The sequence below is a fragment of the Taudactylus pleione genome, unplaced genomic scaffold, assembly GCF_031769625.1.
Source record: "Taudactylus pleione unplaced genomic scaffold, aTauple2 ptg000447l, whole genome shotgun sequence".
NCBI lineage: Eukaryota > Metazoa > Chordata > Amphibia > Anura > Myobatrachidae > Taudactylus > Taudactylus pleione.
Window position 1 is genome coordinate 3,341,292 of NW_028284849.1, and position 27,686 is coordinate 3,368,977.

The following is a 27,686-nucleotide window of genomic DNA, read 5'->3' on the forward strand; positions in this document are numbered from 1 at the left end:
ATTCCCACTAGCATGATTAGGGGTCTATTTACTAAGCAGTGTTAGGAGACAGAGAGAAAAGTGATAAGAGAGTGATAAGGTGCCAGCCAATCAGCTCCCAACTGTCATCTCACTGGCTGTGTTTGAAAAATTACAGTTGGGAGCTGATTGGCTGGTACCTTATCACTTTATTATCACTTTTCACCCTGTCTCCTAACACTGCTTAGTAAATAGACCCCTTAGACACACTAGATCACATGACTGTGCATTATTTCCCAACAGCCGCACACTTTCCAGCGTAACCACTCACCTGAACTACTTCCAGTTGTCACATGACCATCTATAAACATCCAACTGTAAACAACAGCATCATTCATGCAGACACTACTCACAGGAAAGTCGCACATGCTGCCTCACTGACAGCAGCACATCCCTGCCTCACTGACAGCAGCACATCCCTGCCTCACTGACAGCGTCACATGACAGCAGCTCATCCCTGCCTCACTGACAGCGTCACATCCCTGCCTCACTGACAGCGTCACATCCCTGCCTCACTGACAGCGTCACATCCCTGCCTCACTGACAGCAGCACTTCCCTGCCTCACTGACAGCAGCACATCCCTGCCTCACTGACAGCAACACATCACTGCCTCACTGACAGCGGCACATCACTGCCTCACTGACAGCGGCACATCCCTGCCTCACTGACAGCGGCACATCCCTGCCTCACTGACAGCGGCACATCCCTGCCTCACTGACAGCGGCACATCCCTGCCTCACTGACAGCGGCACATCCCTGCCTCACTGACAGCGGCACATCCCTGCCTCACTGACAGCAGCACATCCCTGCCTCACTGACAGCAACACATCACTGCCTCACTGACAGCAGCACATCCCTGCCTCACTGACAGCAGCACATCCCTGCCTCACTGACAGCGTCACATCCCTGCCTCACTGACAGCGGCACATCCCTGCCTCACTGACAGCGGCACATCCCTGCCTCACTGACAGCGGCTCATCCCTGCCTCACTGACAGCGTCACATCTCTGCCTCACTGACAGCGGCTCATCCCTGCCTCACTGACAGCGTCACATCTCTGCCTCACTGACAGCGGCTCATCCCTGCCTCACTGACAGCAACACATCCCTGCCTCACTGACAGCAGCACATCACTGCCTCACTGACAGCAGCACATCCCTGCCTCACTGACAGCGTCACATCTCTGCCTCACTGACAGCGGCTCATCCCTGCCTCACTGACAGCAACACATCCCTGCCTCACTGACAGCGGCTCATCCCTGCCTCACTGACAGCAACACATCCCTGCCTCACTGACAGCAGCACATCCCAGCCTCACTGACAGTGGCACATCCCTGCCTCACTGACAGCGTCACATCACTGCCTCACTGACAGCAGCACATTCCAGCCTCACTGACAGCATCACATCCCTGCCTCACTGACAGCAGCACATCCCTGCCTCACTGACAGCGGCACATCCCTGCCTCACTGACAGCAGCACATCCCTGCCTCACTGACAGCAGCACATCCCTGCCTCACTGACAGCAGCACATCCCAGCCTCACTGATAAACACAAAATTCATTGGTCTATTTGTATGTTTCTTTGTCTGGTTATGCATTCAGACACCCCTGCACTGATTGGGATGAAACCAACGCGAGGTGGTCCAGTTGGATCGTGACCAGGTTTTAGGGGGCTTAAGGACCTCCCATTGGTGTACGCTGAGCAGAACTTTGACCCGCAGAGCCTATTTTGAGCCTTCCACTGGATGGATTCTGGCGAAAACTTCACACTTTGGTACTAGGGGGTTGGGGTCCCATCCGGCCCTCACGATGGAGTGTTCCGGGAAACTAATCTCCCCCCCCTAGTGCCTAACCCTCCCCCTAGTGCCTAACCCTAACCCCTCCCCCTAGTGCCTAACCCTTACCCTCCCCCTAGTGCCTAACCCTAACCCTCCCCCTAGTGCCTAACCCTAACCCTCCCCTTAGTGCCTAACCCTCCCCCATAATGTCTAACCCTAACCCTCCCCCTAGTGCCTAACCCTAGTCCTCCCCATAGTGTCTAACCCTAGTCCTCCCCATAGTGTCTAACCCTAACCCTCCCCCTACTGCCTAACCATAACCCTCCCCCATAGTGTCTAACCCTAACCCTCCCCATTAGTGCCTAACCCTCCCCTTAGTGCCTAACCCTCCCCCATAATGTCTAACCCTAGTCCTCCCCATAGTGTCTAACCCTAACCCTCCCCCTAGTGTCTAACCCTAACCCTTCTCCTAGTGCTTAACCGTAACCCTCCCCCTAGTGCCTAACCCTTCCCCTAGTGTCTAACCCTAACCCCTCCCTAGTGCCAAACCCCCCTAGTGCTTAACCCTAATCCTTCCCCTAGTGCCTAACCCTAATCCTTCCCCTAGTGTCTAACCCTAACCCTGTCAATGGTGCCTAACCCTAATTCTCCCCCTAGTGCCTAACCCTAATTCTCACCCTAGTCCTCCCCCTCGTGCCTAACCCTCTCCTAGTGTCTAACCCTAACCCTCCCACTAACTCCAGTACTTACCGTCGGGATGTCGGTGTTTGGATTCTGGTACCTGCATTCTAAGCGTCAGCATCCCGACTGTTGGTATTTTGACAGCATCCCGTATTTTCACCCCTTGCATTGCAACATGGTTTGTCCATTATCTAAAGGCCCCCAAACACCAGGCGACAGATTGCCGGATCCTACGATCGGATCAGAAACGCAGATCCACCGGTCGGAAATGTCTACTGGCGGACATCGGCGTTCCGCGATTCAGAGGATTGGTGAATTTATATATGTTAAATTTCACCGATTTGCAAATCACGATCGTGATCTGCAAATCAGTAAAATCCAACATGTTGGATTTCACCGATCCTCCAACCCGGCATCTCAGGAACGCAGCATCGTGACAATCCATCGCTAATGTATGGGGGCCATTACTCTATTCCCAAATCTGAATCAGGCCCTGGGTGGCCAGTTGTTAGAAATCTGAAACATTAGTGTAGAAAATAACTACATAGTATTAATTATAGCAGCACACCAAATGTATGTACTTTTATAGATGCCAGTGGCAGGGGCGTAACTAGGTAACTACGGAGGCGCCCGCTGATTAGCTGGCGGCTCCTGCAATGACTGGGCACACGTGAGTCCCAGTCATTTGCGCGGAGGAAGGGTATGTCCGCCCTGGTATCAGGATTTCTCAGTTGTTTTTTTTTAACCCCCTGGATGCCTACATGGACTGAAGAGGACATGATCAATGCATAGGAGAGGTGAGTATGGATTTTCTTTTTTTTCAGGTACCTGTGGATGTTACTTGGAGAAGGGGGGACGTGATAGTGAGGCTGAGTGTGCATTTATGTTTAAATAAAATTGTACTTTCACAGTGTGTGTGTCTTGTCGTTTATTTTAATATTTCTTTTGCAGTAGAACTACAGGTACCAGCGGGCCTGTAATGCCCCGAATGCTGGTACTTGTGGTTCTCCAAGTACCAGCATATGGGGGAGGCTTGCTGGGACATGCAGTTCTATTACAAAAACAATATATACACTTCTATCTTATACACCACATATTTACACTATCAACCCGGCACCCACCGGCCAGGGATGCTGGGGATAGCCCAGGGCTATCAGTCCAGGCCTGCGGTGCCCTGGAGAGAGGGACCCCTTTATTGGGGGGGCCCACCTCCCCAGGGATCCCCGGCCTGGGCTGACTAGCGGTCAGGGGTACTGCTTTGGCCTGGGTCCCGGTGAAAGGGTTTCCCTGGCTGTCTCATTACCACTCTAGAAAAAGTTTGGTGCTGGTTATGGAAATTACAGGGGTACTAATTTTATCCCCTGTATTTCCACAACCAGGACCGGATCAGAAAAGCCCTGTGCTGGTATTTAATATACAGGGGCCCCCTACGCATTTTAAAAACCAGGCTGTACACAGCCCGGGGCTGGTTTTACTCATTGGGAGGGGGTGCACGTCATTTGTGTTTTTAACACACAGAAGCCTTCATGGATCTCACTGATCTGTGAAGGCTTCTGTATAACTCGCACCTTTTAATGCTAGTCGCATTAGAAGGTGTTAGTTTACATAGGAAATCCTCGCACAGATTTGCACAGTGTAGCAGCCTCGAGTTCAATAGTTTGCAGGCTATTACATTTGCGAGTCCTGGCACCAACTCGCACCTTAAAAAAATGTGAGAATGTGCGAGTTGGATTTTAACTAAAGCTCGAACCCTATTACACTTGGCCCCAGATGTTAGACAGTCAATACGTCGACTGGGACAAAAGGTCGACAGGCACAAAAGGTTGACATGTAAGAAGGTCGACATGTACAAATGGCCGGCAGAATAAAAAGGTCGTCATGAAAATAGGCCACACAAAAAAAAAAGGGTCGACACGTGATTTTTTTTTTTTTTTAGGGTTAAGGCACTTACTGGAGGGTTAGGGTTAGGCACTTACCCCGATGGTTAGGGTTAGGCACCAGGAGGGAGGGTTAAGGTTAGGCATTAAGGGGAGGGTTAGGATGAAGATTTGGGACAAAAACAAACAAACAAAAAAATAAAGTGTCGACCTTTGGACCATGTCGACCATTTGTACATGTCGGCCTTCTTACATGTCAACCTGTAGTGTGTCTACCCTTTGTCCCTGTCGACCTTTTGTACCAGTCGACATCTGTCTCTGGCCGCAGGTCCCAGCCGGCCTGTGCAGCACGTGTACGGGCGGGCGGCTGACTGCCCGTACACGCAGCACGATGAGCAGATATACCTGCCATAAAGTTCGGCTGCACAGCCGACGCGATGTCGTCTGTACACACTGGCCGACGTGCACATAACATATCGCCATCCAACTAAAGGGCTGATATAACGCCCAGCGTGTACCCAGCATAAACTCGCAGGAGTAGCCCAGTGTTTCCACCAATTCTGTATCAAGCTGAACGAGCACACGTGAGGAGAGACGGTAACGCACAGCCGAAACGCAGGCGCATGGTTCGCTGTAACACTCAAGGCCAGAGGCGCTTTACGAGAGGAGGGGGGCCGGCGTGCAGGATCCGATCGGGCCCCCTCCTCTCCGGCGGTGCAGTAGACTCTGGCAGCTCTCCAGGAACATAGTGCCTTCGCCGCATTCTCTGGACATCGATACTGCGCATGTGCAAATCACCGGGAAAAGAGCCGAGGTGGCCATTTTCCAGGTGATTTCTGTAGCTCTGCAGCTAGCGGGCGGCCTGACAGAGGGGTAAGTATATTTCAAATGGGGGCAGGGTGTTTGCGGAGTGTGGGCCCCCCTGGACCCAGCGGCCCCCCTGCACCACACACCTTGCACCCTTTGTGATTACGCCCCTGGTCAAGGCTCACCTGAGCCAGAGATCAAGACCAATCAGTATTTGCCACTTTGCCGCTATAGGTTTAGCTTGAACTGTCTGACATGTCACCCTCTAATGAATTAAAGACTGTGTATATAATAAGTTTTTATTGTGAAAATTTAATTATTTAAATACATTTAGCAACAGTAAGATTACAATTTCTGATGGTGTATCATACTATATAGGGGCAACCGTATATAAATCAATTAGTGTATATGATAAAGAATTAAATCAATGTGATCATGCTCCTCCTGTATTCCATGAATAAAATGTTGTTAATAATTTTTTAGGTACATAATGTCCACCATAACCCAACCTAACTAAGTGTAATATTTTACCAGTTGATTTTATAATAAAATAAGCATTTGCATTGGCCGGGAATCGAACCCGGGCCTCCCGCGTGGCAGGCGAGAATTCTACCACTGAACCACCAATGCTCCAGCTGTCAGCAGAACTGGGAGCAGCTGTGACATTCCTGAGCACAGATGTCTCTCTCTCTCTCTGCAGTACAAGGCAAAGTACGGAGAATTTGTGGTGTCTCAGCGGTTGTTGTTCTACATACTAGCACCACCCCTACCCGCATTTTTCTTATAGAGCACAATCAGAGCTATAAACACACCTCAGTACACAGACAAGAGGAAAAACAACATAGATCAATAATATAAATCAACATGTAATATATATATGTATCGGTCAGGGGGTAGATGGAACAGAGCAATATCCTGCAGATCTCTAGAGAGGTAATTAATGTAAAAAGCTGCAGAATATAACATTATGGAACTATCAGGGGGCAGATGGGACAGAGCAATGTTCTGCATACACTAGAGAGGTCAGTAATGTAATAATCTGCAGATATATCACTATGTATCAGTCAGGGAGTAGAGGGAGCAGAGCAATGTTCTGCATACACTAGAGAGGTCAGTAATGTAATAATCTGCAGATATATCACTATGTATCAGTCAGGGAGTAGAGGGAGCAGAGCAATGTTCTGCAGATTACTAAAGTGTTCAGTAATGTAATAATCTGCAGAATATCTTACTATGTATCAGGGGGTAGAGGGAGCAGAGTAATGTTCTGCAGATTACTAGAGAGGTCAGTAATGTAATAATCTGCAGAATATATCACTGTATCTGTCAGGGGGTAGAGGGAGCAGAGCAATGTTCTGCAGATCACTAGAGAGGTCAGTAATGTAATAATCTGCAGAATATATCACTATGTATCTGTCAGGGGGTAGATAGAGCAGAGCAATGTTCTGCAGATCACTAGAGAGGTTAGTAATGTAATAATCTGCAGAATAGATCACTATGTGTCTGTCAGGGGTAGAGGGAGCAGAGCAATGTTCTGCAGATCACTAGAGAGGTCAGTAATGTAATGATCTGCAGAATATCTTACTATGTATCTGTCAGGGTTAGAAGGAGCAGAGTAATGTTCTGCAATTGCTGTAACGCAAGGCAGTTACTTTTCGATAAAACATTAATTTAGATGCACAAATCTTCTAAGGGGCATAAAACAGCCCCCGCTTCCAATGTTATTAATAGGACAGAAAGAATGGAGATGGGAAGGGCAGGTTCTGTCTTCACAGGGGAGGAATCAGTAGTATCAGGGTGTTATGTGAATTTATGGATGGCTCTGGAAGGTAACCCTGGATTATATCACATAGAAAGTGTGCCACCAAGTGGACACTGACAAGTATTGCACTGCTAGAGTTCCATATCAGTCTTTCAATCAGCTGGTTTTTTACATATGATCTGCTCATAAATACCGACATAGGAGTGTAAGGTGCTGTTAAGGAAAGCCCCGCACATGTGACTTTGGAGGGTAGTCTGGCATTTCATAGCCCCTCTCACCGCTATGCTCCGTAGAGGGTCAGTCATTTTCTGCCACTTGTTTTGGCCTCTCAAGTGCAGATACTGGGGTATAGACCACTTCCAAATGTTGTTATTGGGCCAAATAATTGATAATGACACAGTTAGTGACAGCTATAGCATGTATCTGTTACAGGGAAAGAGGTAGTCCCTAGTAGTCCCTTCCTGGACTGGTTAAAGACATATCATGAAATTCTGTGCAATACAAGGAAATCACTCATTCCTGATTCGCTCTTTGCAACCAAACCCCCTCCGAATACATGAATAAAGTATGGATTGATGGACTCCACATACTCTGTAATATATATTCAGCGCAGGATGGACATGATTGACAGACGATCAGAAGAAAACCCTTCGCCAGAGACTACAAATGATCAGAGGAGCTTTATAACCGACAGATTCTCTGGAAACCTCTAATCATAATAGAATTATTGTCCGTTTTGCCAATCAGCGAGATTGCATCAGTCTTTTCTCATAAAAGTGGACCTCAATTGTGGCATCAAATGTCATCGCTCTCACACATAATTAATGTGCCATCCAGCACCAGATAATCCTGACACAGACGTAATAGCAGCGAATCAAAGCTTTTAGCATAGAATTTATAGAGGATACAATAAGGAAAAACTAATGCTGGGTACACACACAACGGATTGGTCAGCAGACCGATACGCGTTCCAAGTGGCCAATCGGTAAGCTGTACACACTTAGCCGCACAATATGTCTGGTCTGACATCATAACTGGGCGGCCATTTAAATTTGCCCACTTGAGATGTCAGTGTGGGCGGTCCTGCAGCCAGTGTACGGGCGGTCAGCGGGTCAGCAAGTCGCCCGTACACACACACAGTAATATATCGGCATCGACTGTGCTGCAGGGCCCGCCTGATATGTCTGTGAGCGATGTCGTTCACTGATATATCGAGTGACACACCCACCGATGCACTAGTGATATATCGTTCGTCAATCGCACTAATGATATCTCAACAAGTGTGTACCCTCCATAGTGTTTATATATGTTTGTCGTTAACTAGCATTAGCGACTTTGAAATTTGTGATACAGTTATTACCCATGTGGGGGAAATGTGACAGAGCGTAGCTAGAGTTAGGGAAATAGCTTTGCTTCTGTGTAGAGCCGGCATTGCAGAGTAATAACTACGGTGCAATGAGCTTGGTGTTGTGGTGAAATATCTGTTTTTCTGTATTGTAAGCTGTTTACTAAGATGATTACTGTATTGTTTATTAAATGGTCTCTATATTGTCGAAGTCAAATAATTGGATATGATCGCTTGCAATTATTATCTGATGATCTAGTCGTCTATGGTCTGATGACAAATTGCTTGGACGCTACTCTGCGTCAGCACAATTCCGATACACACAAATATATATTTATATCACTACAGGGTTTGGTCAGAGTGTGGAAGACAGGTTTAATGTGTATGTCTGTGGGTGTTTGCATATGTTTTGAGAGACTCCGCATACTGATACAGTATGCCTGTAACAAATAATTAAAAATATAACACAATCTAAATGCAAGGTTGGGAATCATTGTCGGGAACCTGCAGATCGTTAACAATTGAACACCTTTTTGTTCGGTGCTGTTTTGGTTCATAACTGACACCTATACTCTAAGTAAGCGGAGAGGGGCCTGTCACAAGCTACCAAAGAGGCAACAGCAAACAGCTGGGGGTCTCCCCCTGCTTAGAAATAAACCTTTACTTACAACTTAGAATTTGGTTCAGGCAATGTCTAAATATTAAAATAATGCCAGTCAATAGATAAAGCTAGGGATATATATATATATATATATATATATATATATATAAAAAACCATCACAAATACACTGAATTACATAGCACACACATCTCGTATGTGTAACTATATGCACGCACCTTTGAATGTGCACGCACCCACATATACACACAATGCATACTAGCGAATTTACCAAATTATCTTACACTCACATATGAACGTACTTATAAAAAGGTTCCTTCACAGTAAACGTGATATTAGACTTTTTATTAGTGAATAATTATGTTGTGAAATGTATGTATATATTTAAGGTACAGAACTATTAGACATGTCAGGTTTGGTACCATTCTAAATCTCGGTTTATTTGCAGATCATTTATTCTATGGGCAAGGAAATCGCAGCATACGTTCGCAAGATATGAATTATAGGTTAGAAGAATGTATCTCTGTATGTAGTGTATTTTTTATTAGTTCTTCGGAGGGAAACCTACACAAAGAAGCAGTTGGAAAGCTGATCCATAACTCTGATGACACCATATGAACTAACCAATGAACGGAGTGACCTGAAGCAAGAACCAATGAGCATCTGTTATTCTGTGCAATTGTTGTCTCTGAAACCTGTACCGAATATAGGCTTGTGAGCTGGGGCAGTAGGCAGTAATTTTCTCCATATCCTTGGGTGACGGTGACCGCAGATTCAGGATTGAAATACTGCATACTGGGCCAGTGCACACACGTATGTATCGGTTTGTACCTTTGTATTTACTTGCTTTTTGCGCTAATTGTGCTAGATGAAACCGTGTAACTTTCTTTTATTGCAATATAACTTTTTGTGCATTGGAACCACAATTGGATTGGAAAGCAATTATTTCTTATACAACTTGTATTGCTAAACTGCGACATTTAGGGTGTATAGATTTAGGGGTATTCATAATATTGTACATAGAACATTCTCTATATTGTGAACTAGCAGATGCAGATGTACTGTTTCACCTGGGTAGACATTAGATGGAATGTAGTCAGTATCACGGCTTACGGGATACTGACGGTCTAATTACCGGCACTGGAAACCTGTCGGGTTAAGTTCAGCAGGGAGGGGGAGGTTAGGATTAGGCACTGGGGGAGGTTAGAGTTAGGCCCCGGGGAGGGAGGTTTAGGGGTATGGGTTAGTAGTAGAGAATGTACCTTGTAGTGTTGGTATTCTGACAGCTGGCATCCTATACCCACCTCCATTAGATATTTACTGTTTCCATTTCCATCTCACCACTCCAACAACACATTAATCCTTCAACTCTATCAGGTGTGTACACACATAACGATTTTTCAAACGATTTAACTATAACGACGTCGTTATCGTTCAATCGTTGAAAAAAATCGTTCAGTTTCTGAGTTATAACGATGAACGATTATCGTTCATGTGCGCTCCCGTTTGTAGTTCATTCTGACTGAACAACTGAACGATTTTCATTAAGGGAAGTTACAAAAATTGTTTGTAGTTCAAAAAATCGTTCTTTACACTTTAAAAAATCTGACATAAAATCCTTCATAAAATCGTTGGTAACAATATCGTTGTGTGTGTATGCAGCTATAGTAATGCATCACTGCTGTAGTAAGACATTACCCTCCCTCATCTGTGTACTAACATATTCCACTCCCTCACTAATGTGTACCGAGCTTAAGATGGTCTTTGTATTGTTTATTGTTAAATAGAATGCCCTGAATTTTGTATAGAGGTATTTAGAATGTTCTCTGTATTATACAGAAGTTATTAAAATCTTCTCTGCATTGTATACCGTTCAGTAGAATGCTCTCTGTATCATACAGAGGGCACCAAATGTTCTCTGCATTGTACATCGAGCATTGGAAAGCTTCATATATTGTAAAGACTTTAGAATGCTCTTTGTATTGTTTAGTGGATACTACAATGCTCTTGTTACTGTACAGAGCTCTCTAGAATGCTCTCTGCCTTGTATATTGGTCACTAGAAAGCTCTCTGCATTGTATATTGATCACTAGAATGCTCTCTGCATTAGGAAGGGCTCATTAGAATGCTCCCTGTATTGAATACTAGTCAGATCTGCCCAATTTCATTGGCTATATAAAACCATGCCCCCTTTAGACAAACCACACCCACATCACACCCATGTTTCCACTGCAGCTCACTGTTAGCAGAGCCTGGACCACTAGACCACTGGCTTGTATTTGCCTCACAGGATAAAAGTTTACTGTGCCTTCTGTCTATTACTTACTGGAGACCTCATAATACATTCAAGGTTTTATCCCAACATCTTTGGTATTACCCATTTGTATGCAGAGATAATGCAGGTCACAGCTGACCCTCTATCCTCCCTTCTAAACGCTAACAGGGACAAATACATTCGTAGCGATGTTATCAATGACCCTTTGGAACGGTATGGGAATGCTCGTAGTGGTGCTTTATTACAGCAGCAACATCACTCATCTCACAACCCCATAGGGGTGCGCAGTAAAATATGTCAGGTTGGACTACCATTTGCGTCAGCACATTGTAAGAAAATTAATTGCCCCCCAAGTTGTCAATGCAATACAGGGGCGCTGCGTACAGCCAGCATTGAACTATAAAAAACAGAGAACAATTAGAATAATTTTACTTCCTAATGCTACAGCTCAGGCCAAATGTACATGTAAGTAATACCCCATTCAGTTTGCAAATGGCGGGTCACACCTGGGATTTGTGCACAAGTCCATCCCGCCTGAGACCCCTTTCAGACTGGCGGCCTGACACGGCAATAATCCCGGGTCGATGACGTCACTGCCATCACTTGGAGATCACCTCATCTCCAAGCTTCGGCTCACCCTATGCAGTGAACAGGACCTGGGTCACCTCGACCAGGGTTACCCGTTCACACCGCACCATGAGCCGGGTTGAACTCGAGTTCAACCCTGCTTGTTACCAAGGCCCTTTCACACTGCGCAGTGACCCGGGTTACCTGATGGCAGTGTGAAAGGGGCATCTGTTTATGTGGATTTATTCTGGCCCTTGTACAGCAGTTTCTGGCGTTAAAGCATCTTTTACAACTTTCTCTGAATAATTGCACAATCGACTTAACAAAGTAATACTCACAGCGCGCCAGAGAATGCGGGCCAGATAGGGGTCCTAAACAAGGCAGAATACAGGCGGAGAATCTTACCTCCTCACTAGGGATAAATGCACCAAATTACTACTAATCTCACAAAAGAACAGCAAAATCTACTTAAATCCCTTCTATCATCTGGATTAGAGTTCAGCATACTCAGAGGGACGGTAATATAGTAATATAGGATCTCACTGCTTTACTCTTAAGTATTCTTAATATCATCTGAGAGGAGAAACAAAACGCTTTGCTCTTACACTAAGGGGCTCATTTGACATTTTGGATCCTTTATCATCTACATATTAATACTAACAAAAACTTTGCAAATGAAATATGTAATAAAAAATAGTGGAAAAAGCAGCGTAGTTATGAAATAGATATTTATCCGGAGCGGGTCAGGCAGCTGCACAATAATGTCCAGTATACGGGAGCTGAGGAAGTGGCTGGAAACGCTGGGGGTCAGATTTCAGCCTGGAGATCGCATCCATTATTGGCCTAATGGTCAGAGACAGATTAGTCATTCTGGAAATAGTCACAGACTGTGCTACTTCTGCTTACTAATGAGGGGATCAGTGATTCTAGTTATTGATCCATAAACCTTGTGCTGGTCACATATACACTCCCGGGTACATGCAGGTGGTCTGCAGGATCTTTGCTCACATTATATTTCTAGCTGGGGTTCCTCCACTCCGGTCTCTGACAACAGACACTTACCCTATTTCATAATATACAGGCAGACTTCATAATATACAGGGGTATGTCATAATATACGGACACTCCTTCCCCATGTCATAATATACAGACATTCCTTCCTCGTGTCATACTATACAGACACCCCTTCCCCATGTCATAATATACAGGCGTACGTCATAATATGCAGACACTCCTTCCCTATGTCCTAATATACAGACACCCCTTCCCCATGTCATAATATACAGACACCCCTTCCCCATGTCATAATATACAGGCAGACATCATAATATACAGGCGTACGTCATAATATACAGACATTCCTTCCCTATGTCCTAATATACAGACACCCCTTCCCCATGTCATAATATACAGACACTCCATCCCTATGTCATAATATACAGGCGTACGTCATAATATACAGACACCCCTTCCCCGTGTCATAATATACAGACACCCCTTCCCCGTGTCATAATATACAGACACCCCTTCCCCGTGTCATAATATACGGACACCCCTTCCCCGTGTCATAATATACGGACACCCCTTCCCCGTGTCATAATATACGGACACCCCTTCCCCGTGTCATAATATACAGACACCCCTTCCCCATGTCATAATATACAGGCAGACATCATAATATACAGGCGTACGTCATAATATACAGACATTCCTTCCCTATGTCCTAATATACAGACACCCCTTCCCCATGTCATAATATACAGACACTCCATCCCTATGTCATAATATACAGGCGTACGTCATAATATACAGACACCCCTTCCCCGTGTCATAATATACAGACACCCCTTCCCCGTGTCATAATATACAGACACCCCTTCCCCGTGTCATAATATACGGACACCCCTTCCCCGTGTCATAATATACGGACACCCCTTCCCCGTGTCATAATATACGGACACCCCTTCCCCGTGTCATAATATACGGACACCCCTTCCCCGTGTCATAATATACGGACACCCCTTCCCCGTGTCATAATATACGGACACCCCTTCCCCTTGTCATACTATACGGACACTCCTTCCCCGCGTCATACTATACGGACACTCCTTTCCCGCGTCATACTATACGGACACTCCTTCCCCGCGTCATACTATACGGACACTCCTTCCCCGCGTCATACTATACGGACACTCCTTCCCCGCGTCATACTATACGGACACTCCTTCCCCGTGTCATACTATACGGACACTCCTTCACCGCGTCATACTATACGGGCACTCCTTCACCGCGTCATACTATACGGGCACTCCTTCCCCGCGTCATAATATACGGGCACTCCTTCCCCGCGTCATAATATACGGGCACTCCTTCCCCGCGTCATACTATACGGGCACTCCTTCCCCGCGTCATACTATACGGACACTCCTTCCCCGCGTCATACTATACGGACACTCCTTCCCCGCGTCATAATATACGGACACTCCTTCCCCGCGTCATAATATACGGACACTCCTTCCCCGCGTCCTAATATACGGACACTCCTTCCCCGCGTTATACTATACGGACACTCCTGCCCCGCGTCATACTATACGGACACTCCTTCCCCGTGTCATACTATACGGGCACTCCTTCCCCGCGTCATACTATACGGGCACTCCTTCCCCGCGTCATACTATACGGGCACTCCTTCCCCGCGTCATACTATACGGACACTCCTTCCCCGCGTCCTAATATACGGACACTCCTTCCCCGCGTCATACTATACGGGCACTCCTTCCCCGCGTCATACTATACGGACACTCCTTCCCCGCGTCATACTATACGGGCACTCCTTCCCCGCGTCATACTATACGGGCACTCCTTCCCCGCGTCATACTATACGGGCACTCCTTCCCCGCGTCATACTATACGGGCACTCCTTCCCCGCGTCATACTATACGGACACTCCTTCCCCGCGTCATACTATACGGACACTCCTTCCCCGCGTCATACTATACGGACACTCCTTCCCCGCGTCATACTATACGGACACTCCTTCCCCGCGTCATAATATACGGACACTCCTTCCCCGCGTCATAATATACGGACACTCCTTCCCCGCGTCCTAATATACGGACACTCCTTCCCCGCGTCATACTATACGGACACTCCTTCCCCGCGTCATACTATACGGACACTCCTTCCCCGTGTCATACTATACGGACACTCCTTCCCCGTGTCCTAATATACGGACACTCCTTCCCTGTGTCCTAATATACAGACACTCCTTCCCCTCGTCATACTATACGGACACTCCTTCCCCGTGTCATACTATACGGACACTCCTTCCCCGTGTCATACTATACAGACACTCTTTCCCTATTCCCCATGTTATAATATATGAACGCTTGTTCCATAGATCAAAGTAAATAAACACAGCTTCCATATGTTATAATCCGACTGTATATTTTTTGTCCCCTAAGAGAAAAATATAGATTATTGCAATTATTTGATAACTATCACTGTGTGATATAGTGTTAATGCTGCTTGGAGCCCAGTACTCTTTTCCTATCAGTTCTGGATAAGTGGCACCATACTGTGTCTGGTACCAATCACGATGGATGGTGGGTGCACATACAATGGTTGGGGCAGCCCCACCAGCAGAGTACTGAGCGCCAGCCCGGCGGAGTACGCTGCAGTATCTGGTGGATCAGGATTGCAGGCAGCTACTGTAACTCAGTGAACATGGGATTGTAGGAAATCCTCATTCAGTCTAATCCTTTGATTTGTGAACATGTTTTGTGCTGATCTGGCTACTATGGATTATAGACACATAGGGGCGGGTGCAGGGGCTGTTTCGGAAAAGCGTGCACATTGGAATACATATATGCACTAAGGGGCTAATTCAGCAGAGGACAGAACTGCAACGCTGCACGCAAGCACCTATGTAATTCCATCCTTGCTAATAAACAGATGCAGTAGGAAGTGTAGGCCATCCCCGGCTGCATCTGCGATCCCAGCACTGCAACCAAGGTCGCAGACTGAGATAACCATTGTGACCATTGGTCAGGATGATGGACAGAGCCGGACAGCTGAGTAAACCTCAGCTTACACAGGCTGGTCAGCATGCGAGGCAAGGAAACTGCGTCCGTGGACGCAGCCCCTGGCCTTGTCACTCCCGGAAAATGGGTCTGGCACGCCCCCGTTTTCAGGAACGCCTGTCAATCAGGCAGGGGCATAGCAGGGTCTGCGTGCGATCACGCAGGACCTGTTCTGCACACTCAGATAATGGGGAATCTACGTTCCGCATTACACTTACGTGCAACGCTGAATTAACCCCTAAGGCGCATGTATCTAATTCATGTCTGCAATATGTTTTGTCACTATTTGACCGGAATGTGACTTAAGATGCTAATTTTTCTGTCACACCATAAACGCGCATCAAATAGTTGAGGCCAAAGCGTCTCCACTTACTTTACCAGGAAAATTAAGGTGTATTAAACTGCACGGAACAGGTCATGTGTCTTCCCAAGAACAACGCAGGGCGGTGGTAAGGATTAGGAGCGCATGTGCGTGTACCGCCCAACGCTTTGTCTGAGGAAGTTAGAGGTAAGTTTGCTGAGAGCATATGATAAATACAAAGCAATGAACCCTCAGTCACACGTTAAATATACCCATAAAACAGGTTTGATTGGAGACTCTGGTACACGCCCAGCAGACATTGTGCCTGTGTTCACACTGATAGTGAACCCTCGTACAGTCACCGTGCACCACTGCTGCTCACCAGCTCCATTAGGCAGTCCCGTGCAGGCCAGCTCCATTAGGCAGTCCCGTGCAGGCCAGCTCCATTAGGCAGTCCCGTGCAGGCCAGCTCCATTAGGCAGTCCCGTGCAGGCCAGCTCCATTAGGCAGTCCCGTGCAGGCCAGCTCCATTAGGCAGTCCCGTGCAGGCCAGCTCCATTAGGCAGTCCCGTACAGGCCTGCAGTTTCCGTCTCTGCACTGTCAGTATGCTAACAACTACATTCACTGATTCACTGCAGCTACAGCACCCAGTCTCCGTAATGTCTCTACGCATTAAACAATTACATGTAGCACCTTTCAAAATGATGACTTCCTCAGATATACTATTTACCACTCCTCCCAAACTGGGCAGATGCTGGCCAAATATACATCCAGTGTCGTTCCTCTCAGGCGTCTAACCACAAAGGTTTCTTTAATACAGGGGTCTTCAACTACAGTCCTCAAGTAACCTCAACAGGTCATGTTTTCCGGATTCCTGTATTTGGAAACAGTCAGGCTAATTACTGACCCAGCACAATAGATTAAATCATCTGTGCATTTGTACAGGATTTCTAAAAACATGTCTTGTTGTTTAAAACCCCGGCTTTAATACATTTAAATATCTTCTCAAAATTCCCACACGACCCTTCACCTACCATCGTTGCCCAATACCACTGTCACACAGTATACACACTGGACCTTATTCAGAGTCGGTCGCGAGCGCTGAGCGCTCCGACAATAGGACGGAATCATGCCCTGCTCTGGATATACTGTATAGCAATAGATTAACACTGCTGGCAGATGTTTCTAGAGAGACATGGTGGAGGCCTTATGTCTGGGTACCACTAACTGTATGGCAGGAACGTTATACTGTATATGGGTGCCGCCCACTATGGGATGGGAGAATGCCGTCTAATTATGTGATTATTTATTAATATTTAATCATAGTGCCACCTTACACAGTAGCACTGCACAAGTGGGGGCAAGGACAGTAATCATTTATTAACAGACAAATAAGGGGCCTATCCATTAGCAGATAAAATGAACGATATATCGTTCAATCGTTCATTATATCTGCTAATGGATAGGCCCTGAACGGTGACGGCTGATAAATCGCATCTATCATCTCTCCAACATGTTGGTCAATTATCGCATATAGCGATATATATAGTTTATATGCGGTAAACGACGAAAGATATTTTTTAGAAAGCCACTCCCAGGACGCTCCGAATTTCTTCTTTAATGGATATTCAATCATTTAAAAAAATCCAATCCCTTAATGATGTCATGCAATGTCGTTCATCGTTTGCAAAATCGGTCATGTACATGACCAATATCGTTCAGGGCAGCCACCGGAATTTTCAAGGGATATATTTTGTCTTTTATCGCTCAGAAATACATCTGCTAATGGATAGGCCTCTTAAGATGTAAGAGTGCTGCTCGCAAGATATACTCTGGTTATAGGGAATAGAATTCTGGCCTCAATTGTCATCAACAGATTGGTTTAATGGAACCGGATTGATATCTTTTAGCTGTTGGCAAGTACGGATGACGGAGGAGAGGGAGAGCACCGATAGGTCATTACTTCTCTGCTTGTCACCTCTTCCTGGCCAGTCTGGGATATCACAGCTGATGATATTTGCATGATTGAAATGAAAGTAATTGCAATTTTATAACATACACAAATGGGAATTTCTGAGCCATGCATACACAAACAGAGGGGGCAATTTGTGTACAAGGTGAATGTAGTTTGCACATTAACACGCAAACCCCACGCAAAAATGATTTCTTATAAACCTCATATCCCTAAAGCTGCATACACACACAACGATTTTGTTACCAACGATTTTATGAACGATTTTCTGTCAGATTTTTTAAAGTGTAATGAACGATTTTTTTGAACTACAAACGATTTTTGCATATTAACTTAATGAAAATCGTTGAGTTGACAAGTCTGACTGAAACACAAACTACAAACGTGAACACGCATGAACGATAATCGTTCATCGTTTCACTCAGACAGTGAACGATTTTTTCAAACGATATCGTTTAATGATAATCGTTCAAAAAAAATCGTTGTGTGTGTATGCAGCTTTACTATGTACTTGTGAGCTGGAAATGACATCTGACATGTATTCAGTGGCAGATCCAGAAGTAAAAATTGTCAGACAGGACACCATAATACAAATCCTGTCCTCTACCTGCTCTGCTGCTGACAACCTGTTGTAGCTGGTGCCCTAAGCACTGTTGCTGCTTGTCTGGTTCCTGGAATGTTGTAGCCCTGTTTGGAAAAGAGATGGTTAATAAACAACGCTAGAACCACAGCCCTGACAGTAAGAAAATTAATAGCATTCACAATAGAGAAATAAGGCTCTATGTACCCCACATTCCAATCCCTCGGAAGATATCTTGCACTTGCTTCTGTCATCTCTTCTTACACTGGGCCTGGGGCCTGATTCAGAGCCGGACGCTATTTGCGCTCGCTTGTTCAGAAAAAGGGGCCGGCTATTTAAATTGAGCGCTCGCTCTTTGCGGTCTGTTGACGCCTCTATGTCTGAGCGAGCGAACGAAACATGCGCTCGCTATTTTGTAAAGATGCCCCCTGGCCGCTCGCATCCTACGTCATCTCCGCTATTTATTAGATTAATCGAGTACATCGAAAGGCGTCTGAACTGCTTGCAGTGCTTGTGGTTGGATTTTCCTACCGCAATCATGCGAACAGTTCAGGCTAAGAGACAACCAAGTGACGTGGTCGATGACGCTGCTTCGTTAATTATGCACACCTTTAAAATGCCCGTTTTGACCGTTTGGCACGCCTATGTTCGGATCACCACTCCACGTTTTCAAGCACCTTCCCCTGTTACCACCCACAAACGCCTCATCCTGCCACTCAAATTAGCAGGCACTCGCTATTTTGCGAGCGCTCGATTTCCGACCGCAATGACTGGTTGGCACATGCGCATTACGACCCATACGCATGCGCAGTTGTGCGAACATCGCTCGGAGCGAATGAGCAGCCGCTTACGAGCGGCTCTGAATCAGGCCCCTGATTCAGAGATGTCTGCAATACTGATGTGTTCTGCAATTGGGCGATTATGACTGGTCTCCAACTGCGTCAAGTTACAGTACTGTAGGATTTGGCCGCAGTGTGATTAACAGTCAGGGAGCATTTGGGGGAGGTGACGGGGAGTGGTGGCTCAAACGCAGGTGTGTCTGGATTATTTTGGGGGCGTGTTGCAGACTATGATTGAGATCCCGTACGCAGTGGAAGTTGCTAATGGCCATGGACCATCAATAGTTAGCAATCATCGATGGTTAAGTGTCAATGGACAATGTTTCTTTGCCATCGATGGACAAGTTTGATCCTATAGTAGATGGTAACCATCGATGGCCATCCCTAGTAGAAGTGGCTGCAGTGTCTCAGTTCTGGCGCCCATAGGGTTATTCATAAATTCAATAATCAACTGACCTGCAACCGAGGCTGCATCTCTGCACGCAATTGCTTGCCTAACCTAACACCGGGGGTGCCTATCCCTAACCACCTCTTGCCGCTCTCCAAACCTAATCCTGCTGGGGGGTGTCTGACCCTAATCTCTCCCTGGGGGTGACTAACCCTAACCCTCCCCCCTAGGGGTGCCTAATTCTAATCCCCCCCACCCCAAGTCTAACCCCGCTAGACTCCCTAATCCTAACTCTCCCCTCCATTGCTAATGCTAAGAGCGCCCCGGACATGCCTACGTTAAATCCCTTTCCAGGATTCCGCTGTAGAGATTGAGACCGGCAGCCACCGGTCTCATCACTACATCCTCTTGTATCATACCTCCCAACGGGGGGATTCGCGACTCCACACAAGAAAGGACTTGGCCACACGTCACGCCCCCGATGTACGTCAGATTGGGGGCCTGATCATAGGACATGCCCATGTTTTGCGTCATCTGAGAGCCTTTTCACAGAAGACACGAGCGACGATTTAGCCCAAATTCCAGGGTTATAAATATGGGGGAATTAGATTTTAATTCTAAATCGGAAAGCGTCAAAATCTTAATTTACTAATTTTATGTATTTACAGTACACACGTTAAAGGGCTCTTTAGGCTAAAATTGGGTTTTATAAGTATGCAAGAAGTGCATGTGGATTATGTAGAGTAAATGAATAACAGCATTTCACTAATAGACAAAATGATGAATACAAAGTGGCTAAAATAAGAGAAAATATAAAGTGTCATGTGGAGGTTAGGGTTAGGCTGCGGGATGGGCTGGTTAGGCTGCACGATGGGGAGGATCGGGTTAGGCTGCGGGATGGAGAGGCTAGGGTTAAGCTGCAGGATGGAGGGTTAGGCTGCGGGATGGGGAGGTTAGGGTTAGGCTGTGGGATGGAGAGGTTAGGGTTAGGCTACGGGATGGAAGGTTAGGGTTAGCCTGCGGGATGGGGAGGATAGGGTTAGGCTGCGGGATGGAGAGGTTACGGTTAGGCTGCGGGATGGAGAGGTTATGGTTAGGCTGCGGGATGGAGAGGTTACGGTTAGGCTGCAGGATGGAGAGGTTAGGGTTAGGCTGCGGGATGGAGAGGTTACGGTTAGGCTGCGGGATGGAGAGGTTACGGTTAGGCTGCGGGATGGGGAGGTTACGGTTAGGCTGCGGGATGGGGAAGTTAGGGTTAGGCTGCGGGATGGAGAGGTTAGGGATAGGCTGCAGGATGGGGAGGTTCGGCTGCGGGATGGGGAGGTTAGGGTTAGGCTGCGGGATGGAGAGGTTAGGGTTAGGTTGCAGGTTAGGGATAGTCTGCGGGATGGGGAGGTTAGGCTGCGGGATGGGGAGGTTAGGGTTAGGCTGCGGGATGGGGAGGTTAGGCTGCGGGATGGAGAGGTTAGGGTTAGGCTGCGGGATGGAGAGGTTAGGCTTAGGCTGCGGGATGGAGAGGTTAGGCTGCGGGATGGAGAGGTTAGGGTTAGGCTGCGGGATGGGGAGGTTAGGCTGCGGGATGGGGAGGTTAGGCTGCGGGATGGAGAGGGAAGGGTTAGGCTGCGGGATGGAGAGGTTAGGGTTAGGCTGCGGGATGGAGAGGTTAGGGTTAGGCTGCGGGATGGGGAGGTTAGGGTTAGGCTTTGGGATGGAGAGGTTAGGCTGCGAGATGGAGAGGTTAGGGTTAGGCTGCGGGAATGGGAGGTTAGGATTAGGCTGCGGGATGGGGAGGTTAGGGTTAGGCTGCGAGATGGAGTGGTTAGGGTTAGGCTGCAGGATGGGGAGGTTAGAGTTAGGGTGCGGGATGGAGAGGTTAGGCTGCGGGATGGAGAGGTAAGATCATGCACAGATTTCCAAACATCAGAGTTGTACGTAAACCTACGGTTATGGCAGACCACTGCAAAAAACACCATCCCCCTCACACATCTTAGGAGAGTGGTCTGCCATTGCCGGGCCCCCCTTAACTCCTCGTAGCTTCCACACTCTGACACGGAGGTACCCCAGGGGTACACATACCACAGGTTAGAGATGGCCATCGTAAAGCTGATGGTTGGTAGTCATCGATGTTCACAATTCCATAGAAATTCATTTTTAATTTCATGCAGGGATTGTGAGGGGTTCTGCCATTGCATGCTTGTTTCTGACGGCAGAACACGTCCATTCAGCTGGGGGTGCCCGTAAGCGGTGCCTGGAGCACAGCTCATTTCAACATGAGAACATTTTTGGGTTCTAAACAATCATTGAATGGTTGTCTTGCAATGGTGGCAATGCCACCACTATTCGGTGGGCAGCCTGGGATCTTCACATAGTAGAGGGCTGGAGGCAATTTATGGGTTGAAGCAATATCCATGTACAGTATGCAGCCTGTGACCGGGCGCCTTTCGCCTAGGCCGTCCCTGGTCACGGGTTAGCGCTTTTGGACTCCCACTCACCGTCAGTGACCGCCTTTCACTGACTCCGCCCACTGCGCCGTGGGCGTGTAATGATGCTGCCAACACCAAACTCTACCATCGGCGTTTGGAACCGCTTCTGCTGCGTATGCGTTTGACTAACTGCGGACACACCTCCTGTTTGGTGTCGGCTGTTCCCACCTGATCCCTCGCAATGGACCAGGTCTGCATGGTAGCTTGGCAGAGGGCTTGAACTTGGAGACACGGAGCTCTTACCCAGAACAGCAGGAGAACGGAATAGCGTTTTGCGCAATTCTGTTGGTCGCAGGATACAGATGTAGTACAATTTAAAGGCAAAGGTGTTTATTGCTCTCAGTCTTAAAAAAGACCCTCCCTTCTGTCTGAATGGGAATATCACACAGAAATCAAACAGCAATTCTCCACAAAGGATTTCCAAAGATGTACCACATACAGGAATCTCATCAGCAGCTCTTCTCCTCAAAGAAGTTACAGGGTTGTACACATACAGGGCTCACAGTCCCTCTTTTTATGTCATTCTTACACACAACATCACAGGGGGGCAAATCCACCCTGTGTTCCTTCTAGCCAATCAGGCTATCTCAGAAAACATAAATAAATACGTCTTACATTTCACAGAAATTAAATCAATTTCCTTGATACCACCCAAAAACATTTGGTTTCCTCAGCACAAACTGCTTGTCTTTTACAACTTTGGTTGGTATCGTAGACAGACACACAGGTGTCTCCCTAGCCCGCATTACATAGGAAAGGCTTCTTCAGTCACCACCTAACCCTCCACTGCCAGGCTAGGGTAATTACCATATCCATCCCCACTGCCAGGCTAGGGTAATTACCATATCCATCCCTAGGTGAGGCTGCCAGGCTAGGGTAATTACCATATCCATCCCTAGGTGAGGCTGCCAGGCTATAGGGTAATTACCATATCCATCCCTAGGTGAGGCTGCCAGGCTAGGGTAATTACCATATCCATCCCTAGGTGAGGCTGCCAGGCTAGGGTAATTACCATATCCATCCCTAGGTGAGGCTGCCAGGCTAGGGTAATTACCATATCCATCCCTAGGTGAGGCTGCCAGGCTATAGGGTAATTACCATATCCATCCCTAGGTGAGGATGTCTAACCAGCAGTTGTCTCCAAAGGTCAGGACATGTTACATTTCTATAAGTGCATTTAAACTAGGGATGTGCAGGCTCGGTTCGACTCGGTTCCGTCGTTTTTTTTTCCCGAATCTTATTGGGTTTCAGCTGTCACGAGTTTTGGATAGCCAATAAGATTCGGTAAAAAAAACCGAACGCAACAGAGTAGAACCGAGCCTGCACATCCCTAATTTAAACCCAGTTTACATTTAAAATCATACATTTTAAATACATGTCCTGGCTCAGTGCTGCACATACCATCTTGAATATGTTTTTATGTATAAACAGGGGGTTAACCCTTTCAGCGCCGTGGCAAACATTTTAAACACGTGTGGTCCGGCCACACAGCCTCTTACAAGGAACTAGGGATATCACTGGGGCATGAGGCACTGATCTGGTCTGGGTTGTTCTGGTGCAGTTGATGTAGACTGTGATCTGGAAACTTGACTCGGAGCAATGCCGTCAGCAAACGTGGTAATGATTCCACCACCAAGGTCATTCCCCAGGACCACATCGGTTGGAAGCCCATCTATGACAGCAACATCCCTCAACTCTGGGCCAGCTCCCCAGTCCAGATAGACTCTCGCCACAGGTACCTCACCCTCCATTCCGCCTGCCACGGTCACTTTGGCAGTGCGACCTGGTAGTACTGCAGCAGGATCAATAAGTTGGGAGCTCACGACAGTGATTGAGGCCCCAGAGTCTCTTAATCCTCGTCCCTGCAGGGGCCCCACTTGGACCGTCTGCAGGTGCTGCCACATATTTTGGGGTGGCCCCTTGGCCATGCAGGTGACTCTCTCCGTAGAGTTCACCTGATTCTCCCCACACTCCATTGGACTGTCTGGAGTAGGAACAGTCTCTTTGGGCTCACCTCCCTGGGTCAGGCAAGCAAGCCGGGCTCCAGCACTCGGATTTGGGGCACGATTCTGGGGTGCTTGGGGTGTGGGACAGTTCATCCTCAGATGTCCGATTTTCCCACAGCCATAACACTTCTTGTCCAGTCGGGGCCCCGGTTGTCTCTGATGATTTGCAGGGGCGGGGCGATTGCTGGCCAAGAGCACCCGGGTTGGAGGATGCCCGCTTTGGGGGGTGATGAGCAGGAGAGGGGTGTTCCCCTGGCTGTACAGTCCATTGGGGTCGGCTACTAGTCGGGCGCTTCTGCCCTTGTGGCCGAATTGCCACATACTTGTCCGCTAACTGGGCCGCCATCTTCAAGCTGGGTGGCTCCCGGTCTAGCACCCACTCCTTCACCTCTGGGGCGCACCTGCGATAGAACTGCTCTTGACATAGCAGATCAATCAGTGCGTACCAGGTAGTGGCACCAGATCCCTTCACCCACTTCACCACGTACTGCCTCAGCTGGGTGGCAAACTGCTCATGGGTGCTGGTAGGGTTCTTGGGTAAGTCCTGGAACTCTTTCCTGTAGGACTCAGGAGTGACAAAGAGGGCCCTTACGACTTAATCATAGTCACTGCAGTCCTCGGTGGCCACTCCTCGATAGGCCTCCAGGGCCTCTCCGTGCAGTGTGGGCACCAGGTGTCTGACCCACTCCTGCTTGGGTAAATCATGTAATTTACTAGTCCTTTCAAATACTTGCAAATGTCCATCAATGTCCCCATTGCTGTCTGCAAACTTGGCAAACTCGATATGATCTGATCCCGGTACAGCAGTCTGCAACGGTGCTTGGGGTACCACGGCCCGTGGTGCTCGCTCGTCATGCCACATCCGAACGATGAGCATACGTTCTTGTTCCGTTGCCTTTTCTTCCAATTCCGCTAGCCGATCCGCTAGGGTATCCATTCGGTGGGATCCCTGCCATGCTGGGGAATGCTGAGAAACATAACTGCTGCGAGAGGGGGCGGGACTTGTTGCTCTCACCACGTTCTGAGAGGCGTCCATTGTTACGCTGGCCGCACTTTCCACCTCCGTCTGATGCAACTCCATTCCGCTGTTATCAGTCATCCTGCGCGTTCTCCTGAACTGCAGTTACTCCTCTCCTAAGTAACTCGGCTTCTCTCGTCGGGTGACCGAAAAGCCGCCTGGGATTATCCCACCGCTATGCCACCAGATGTGACCGGGCGCCTTTCGCCTAGGCCGTCCCTGGTCACGGGTTAGCGCTTTTGGACTCCCACTCACCGTCAGTGACCGCCTGTCACTGACTCCGCCCACTGCGCCGTGGGCGTGTAATGATGCTGCCACCACCAAACTCTACCATCGGCGTTTGGAACCGCTTCTGCTGCGTATGCGTTTGACTAACTGCGACAAACCTCCTGTTTGGTGTCGGCTGTTCCCACCTGATCCCTCTCAATGGACCAGGTCTGCACGGTAGCTTGGCAGAGGGCTTGAACTTGGAGACACGGGGCTCTTACCCAGAACAGCAGGAGAACGGAATAGCGTTTTGCGCAATTCTGTTGGTCGCAGGATACAGATGTAGTACAATTTAAAGGCAAAGGTGTTTATTGCTCTCAGTCTTAAAAAAGACCCTCCCTTCCGCCTGAAGGGGAATATCACACAGAAATCAAACAGCAATTTTCCACAAAGGATTTCCAAAGATGTACCACATACAGGAATCTTATCAGCAGCTCTTCTCCTCATAGAAGTTACAGGGTTGTACACATACAGGGCTCACAGTCCCTTTTTTATGTCATTCTTACACACATCATCACAGGGGGGCAAATCCACCCTGTGGGCCTGATTCAGAGCCGAACGCTCTGACCAGAGCGCTCGCTCTGAATCAGGGCCCTCCTCCATGAAAATGGAGCGTCCTCCTGGACGCTCGCATAGCTGTGGGTGACCACCCACAGCTTATGCAAGCGTCCATGATGATGGTCGCGATGGTCAAGACCATCGGGCTTGCGACGGAGACCCTGCGGTAGGGTCTCGCTGCCGCAAGCCCTGGAGTGATTTTGGCTCTATCAGAGCCAAAATCACTTCCACTGACATCACTAGTGATGTCAGTGGGGCCGGCTTCAGACGGTAGGCGTTCCCATGGTAGGCGTTCAACATTGACAGCACGCCCCCTTTGGTGCGAGACCCAAAGCGACGGAGAGCCCGTCGCTATCCGGGTCTCGCGCATGCGCACAATGGAGCTCCCTCCGTTGTACGCATGCGCAGTGGGGCAACATCGACCCACTTGCGAGCGTCCTGCGCTCGCGAGCGGGTCTGAATGACCCCCTGTGTTCCTTCTAGCCAATCAGGCTATATCTGAAAACATAAATAAATACATCTTACATTTCACAGAAATGAAATCAATTTCTGTGATACCACCCAAAAACATTTGGTTTCCTCAGCACAAACTGCTTGTCTTTTACAACTTTGCTTGGTATCGTATACAGACACACAGGAGTCTCCCTAGCCCGCATTACATAGGAAAGGCTTCTTCAGTCACCACCTAACCCTCCACTGCCAGGCTAGGGTAATTACCATATCCATCCCCACTGCCAGGCTATAGGGTAATTACCATATCCCTTCCCACTGCCAGGCTATAGGGTCATTACCATATCCCTCCCCACTGCCAGGCTATAGGGTCATTACCATATCCATCCCCACTGCCAGGCTATAGGGTCATTACCATATCCATCCCCACTGCCAGGCTATAGGGTAATTACCATATCCATCCCCACTGCCAGGCTATAGGGTCATTACCATATCCCTCCCCACTGCCAGGCTATAGGGTCATTACCATATCCCTCCCCACTGCCAGGCTATAGGGTCATTACCATATCCATCCCTAGGTGAGGCTGCCAGGCTATAGGGTCATTACCATATCCCTCCCTAGGTGAGGCTGCCAGGCTATAGGGTCATTACCATATCCCTCCCTAGGTGAGGCTGCCAGGCTATAGGGTCATTACCATATCCCTCCCTAGGTGAGGCTGCCAGGCTATAGGGTCATTACCATATCCCTCCCTAGGTGAGGCTGCCAGGCTATAGGGTCATTACCATATCCCTCCCTAGGTGAGGCTGCCAGGCTATAGGGTCATTACCATATCCCTCCCTAGGTGAGGCTGCCAGGCTATAGGGTCATTACCATATCCCTCCCTAGGTGAGGCTGCCAGGCTATAGGGTCATTACCATATCCCTCCCTAGGTGAGGCTGCCAGGCTATAGGGTCATTACCATATCCCTCCCTAGGTGAGGCTGCCAGGCTATAGGGTCATTACCATATCCCTC

At 47.9% G+C, this 27,686-nt stretch overlaps 1 non-coding gene across 1 annotated transcript; it reads right to left on the bottom strand.

Moving 5' to 3' along the window:
* Positions 1-5,718: 5,718 nt before the first annotated feature.
* Positions 5,719-5,789, bottom strand: TRNAG-GCC (transfer RNA glycine (anticodon GCC)). The gene has a single exon. It is a non-coding gene; the product is annotated as a tRNA-Gly (tRNA).
* Positions 5,790-27,686: the final 21,897 nt, after the last annotated feature.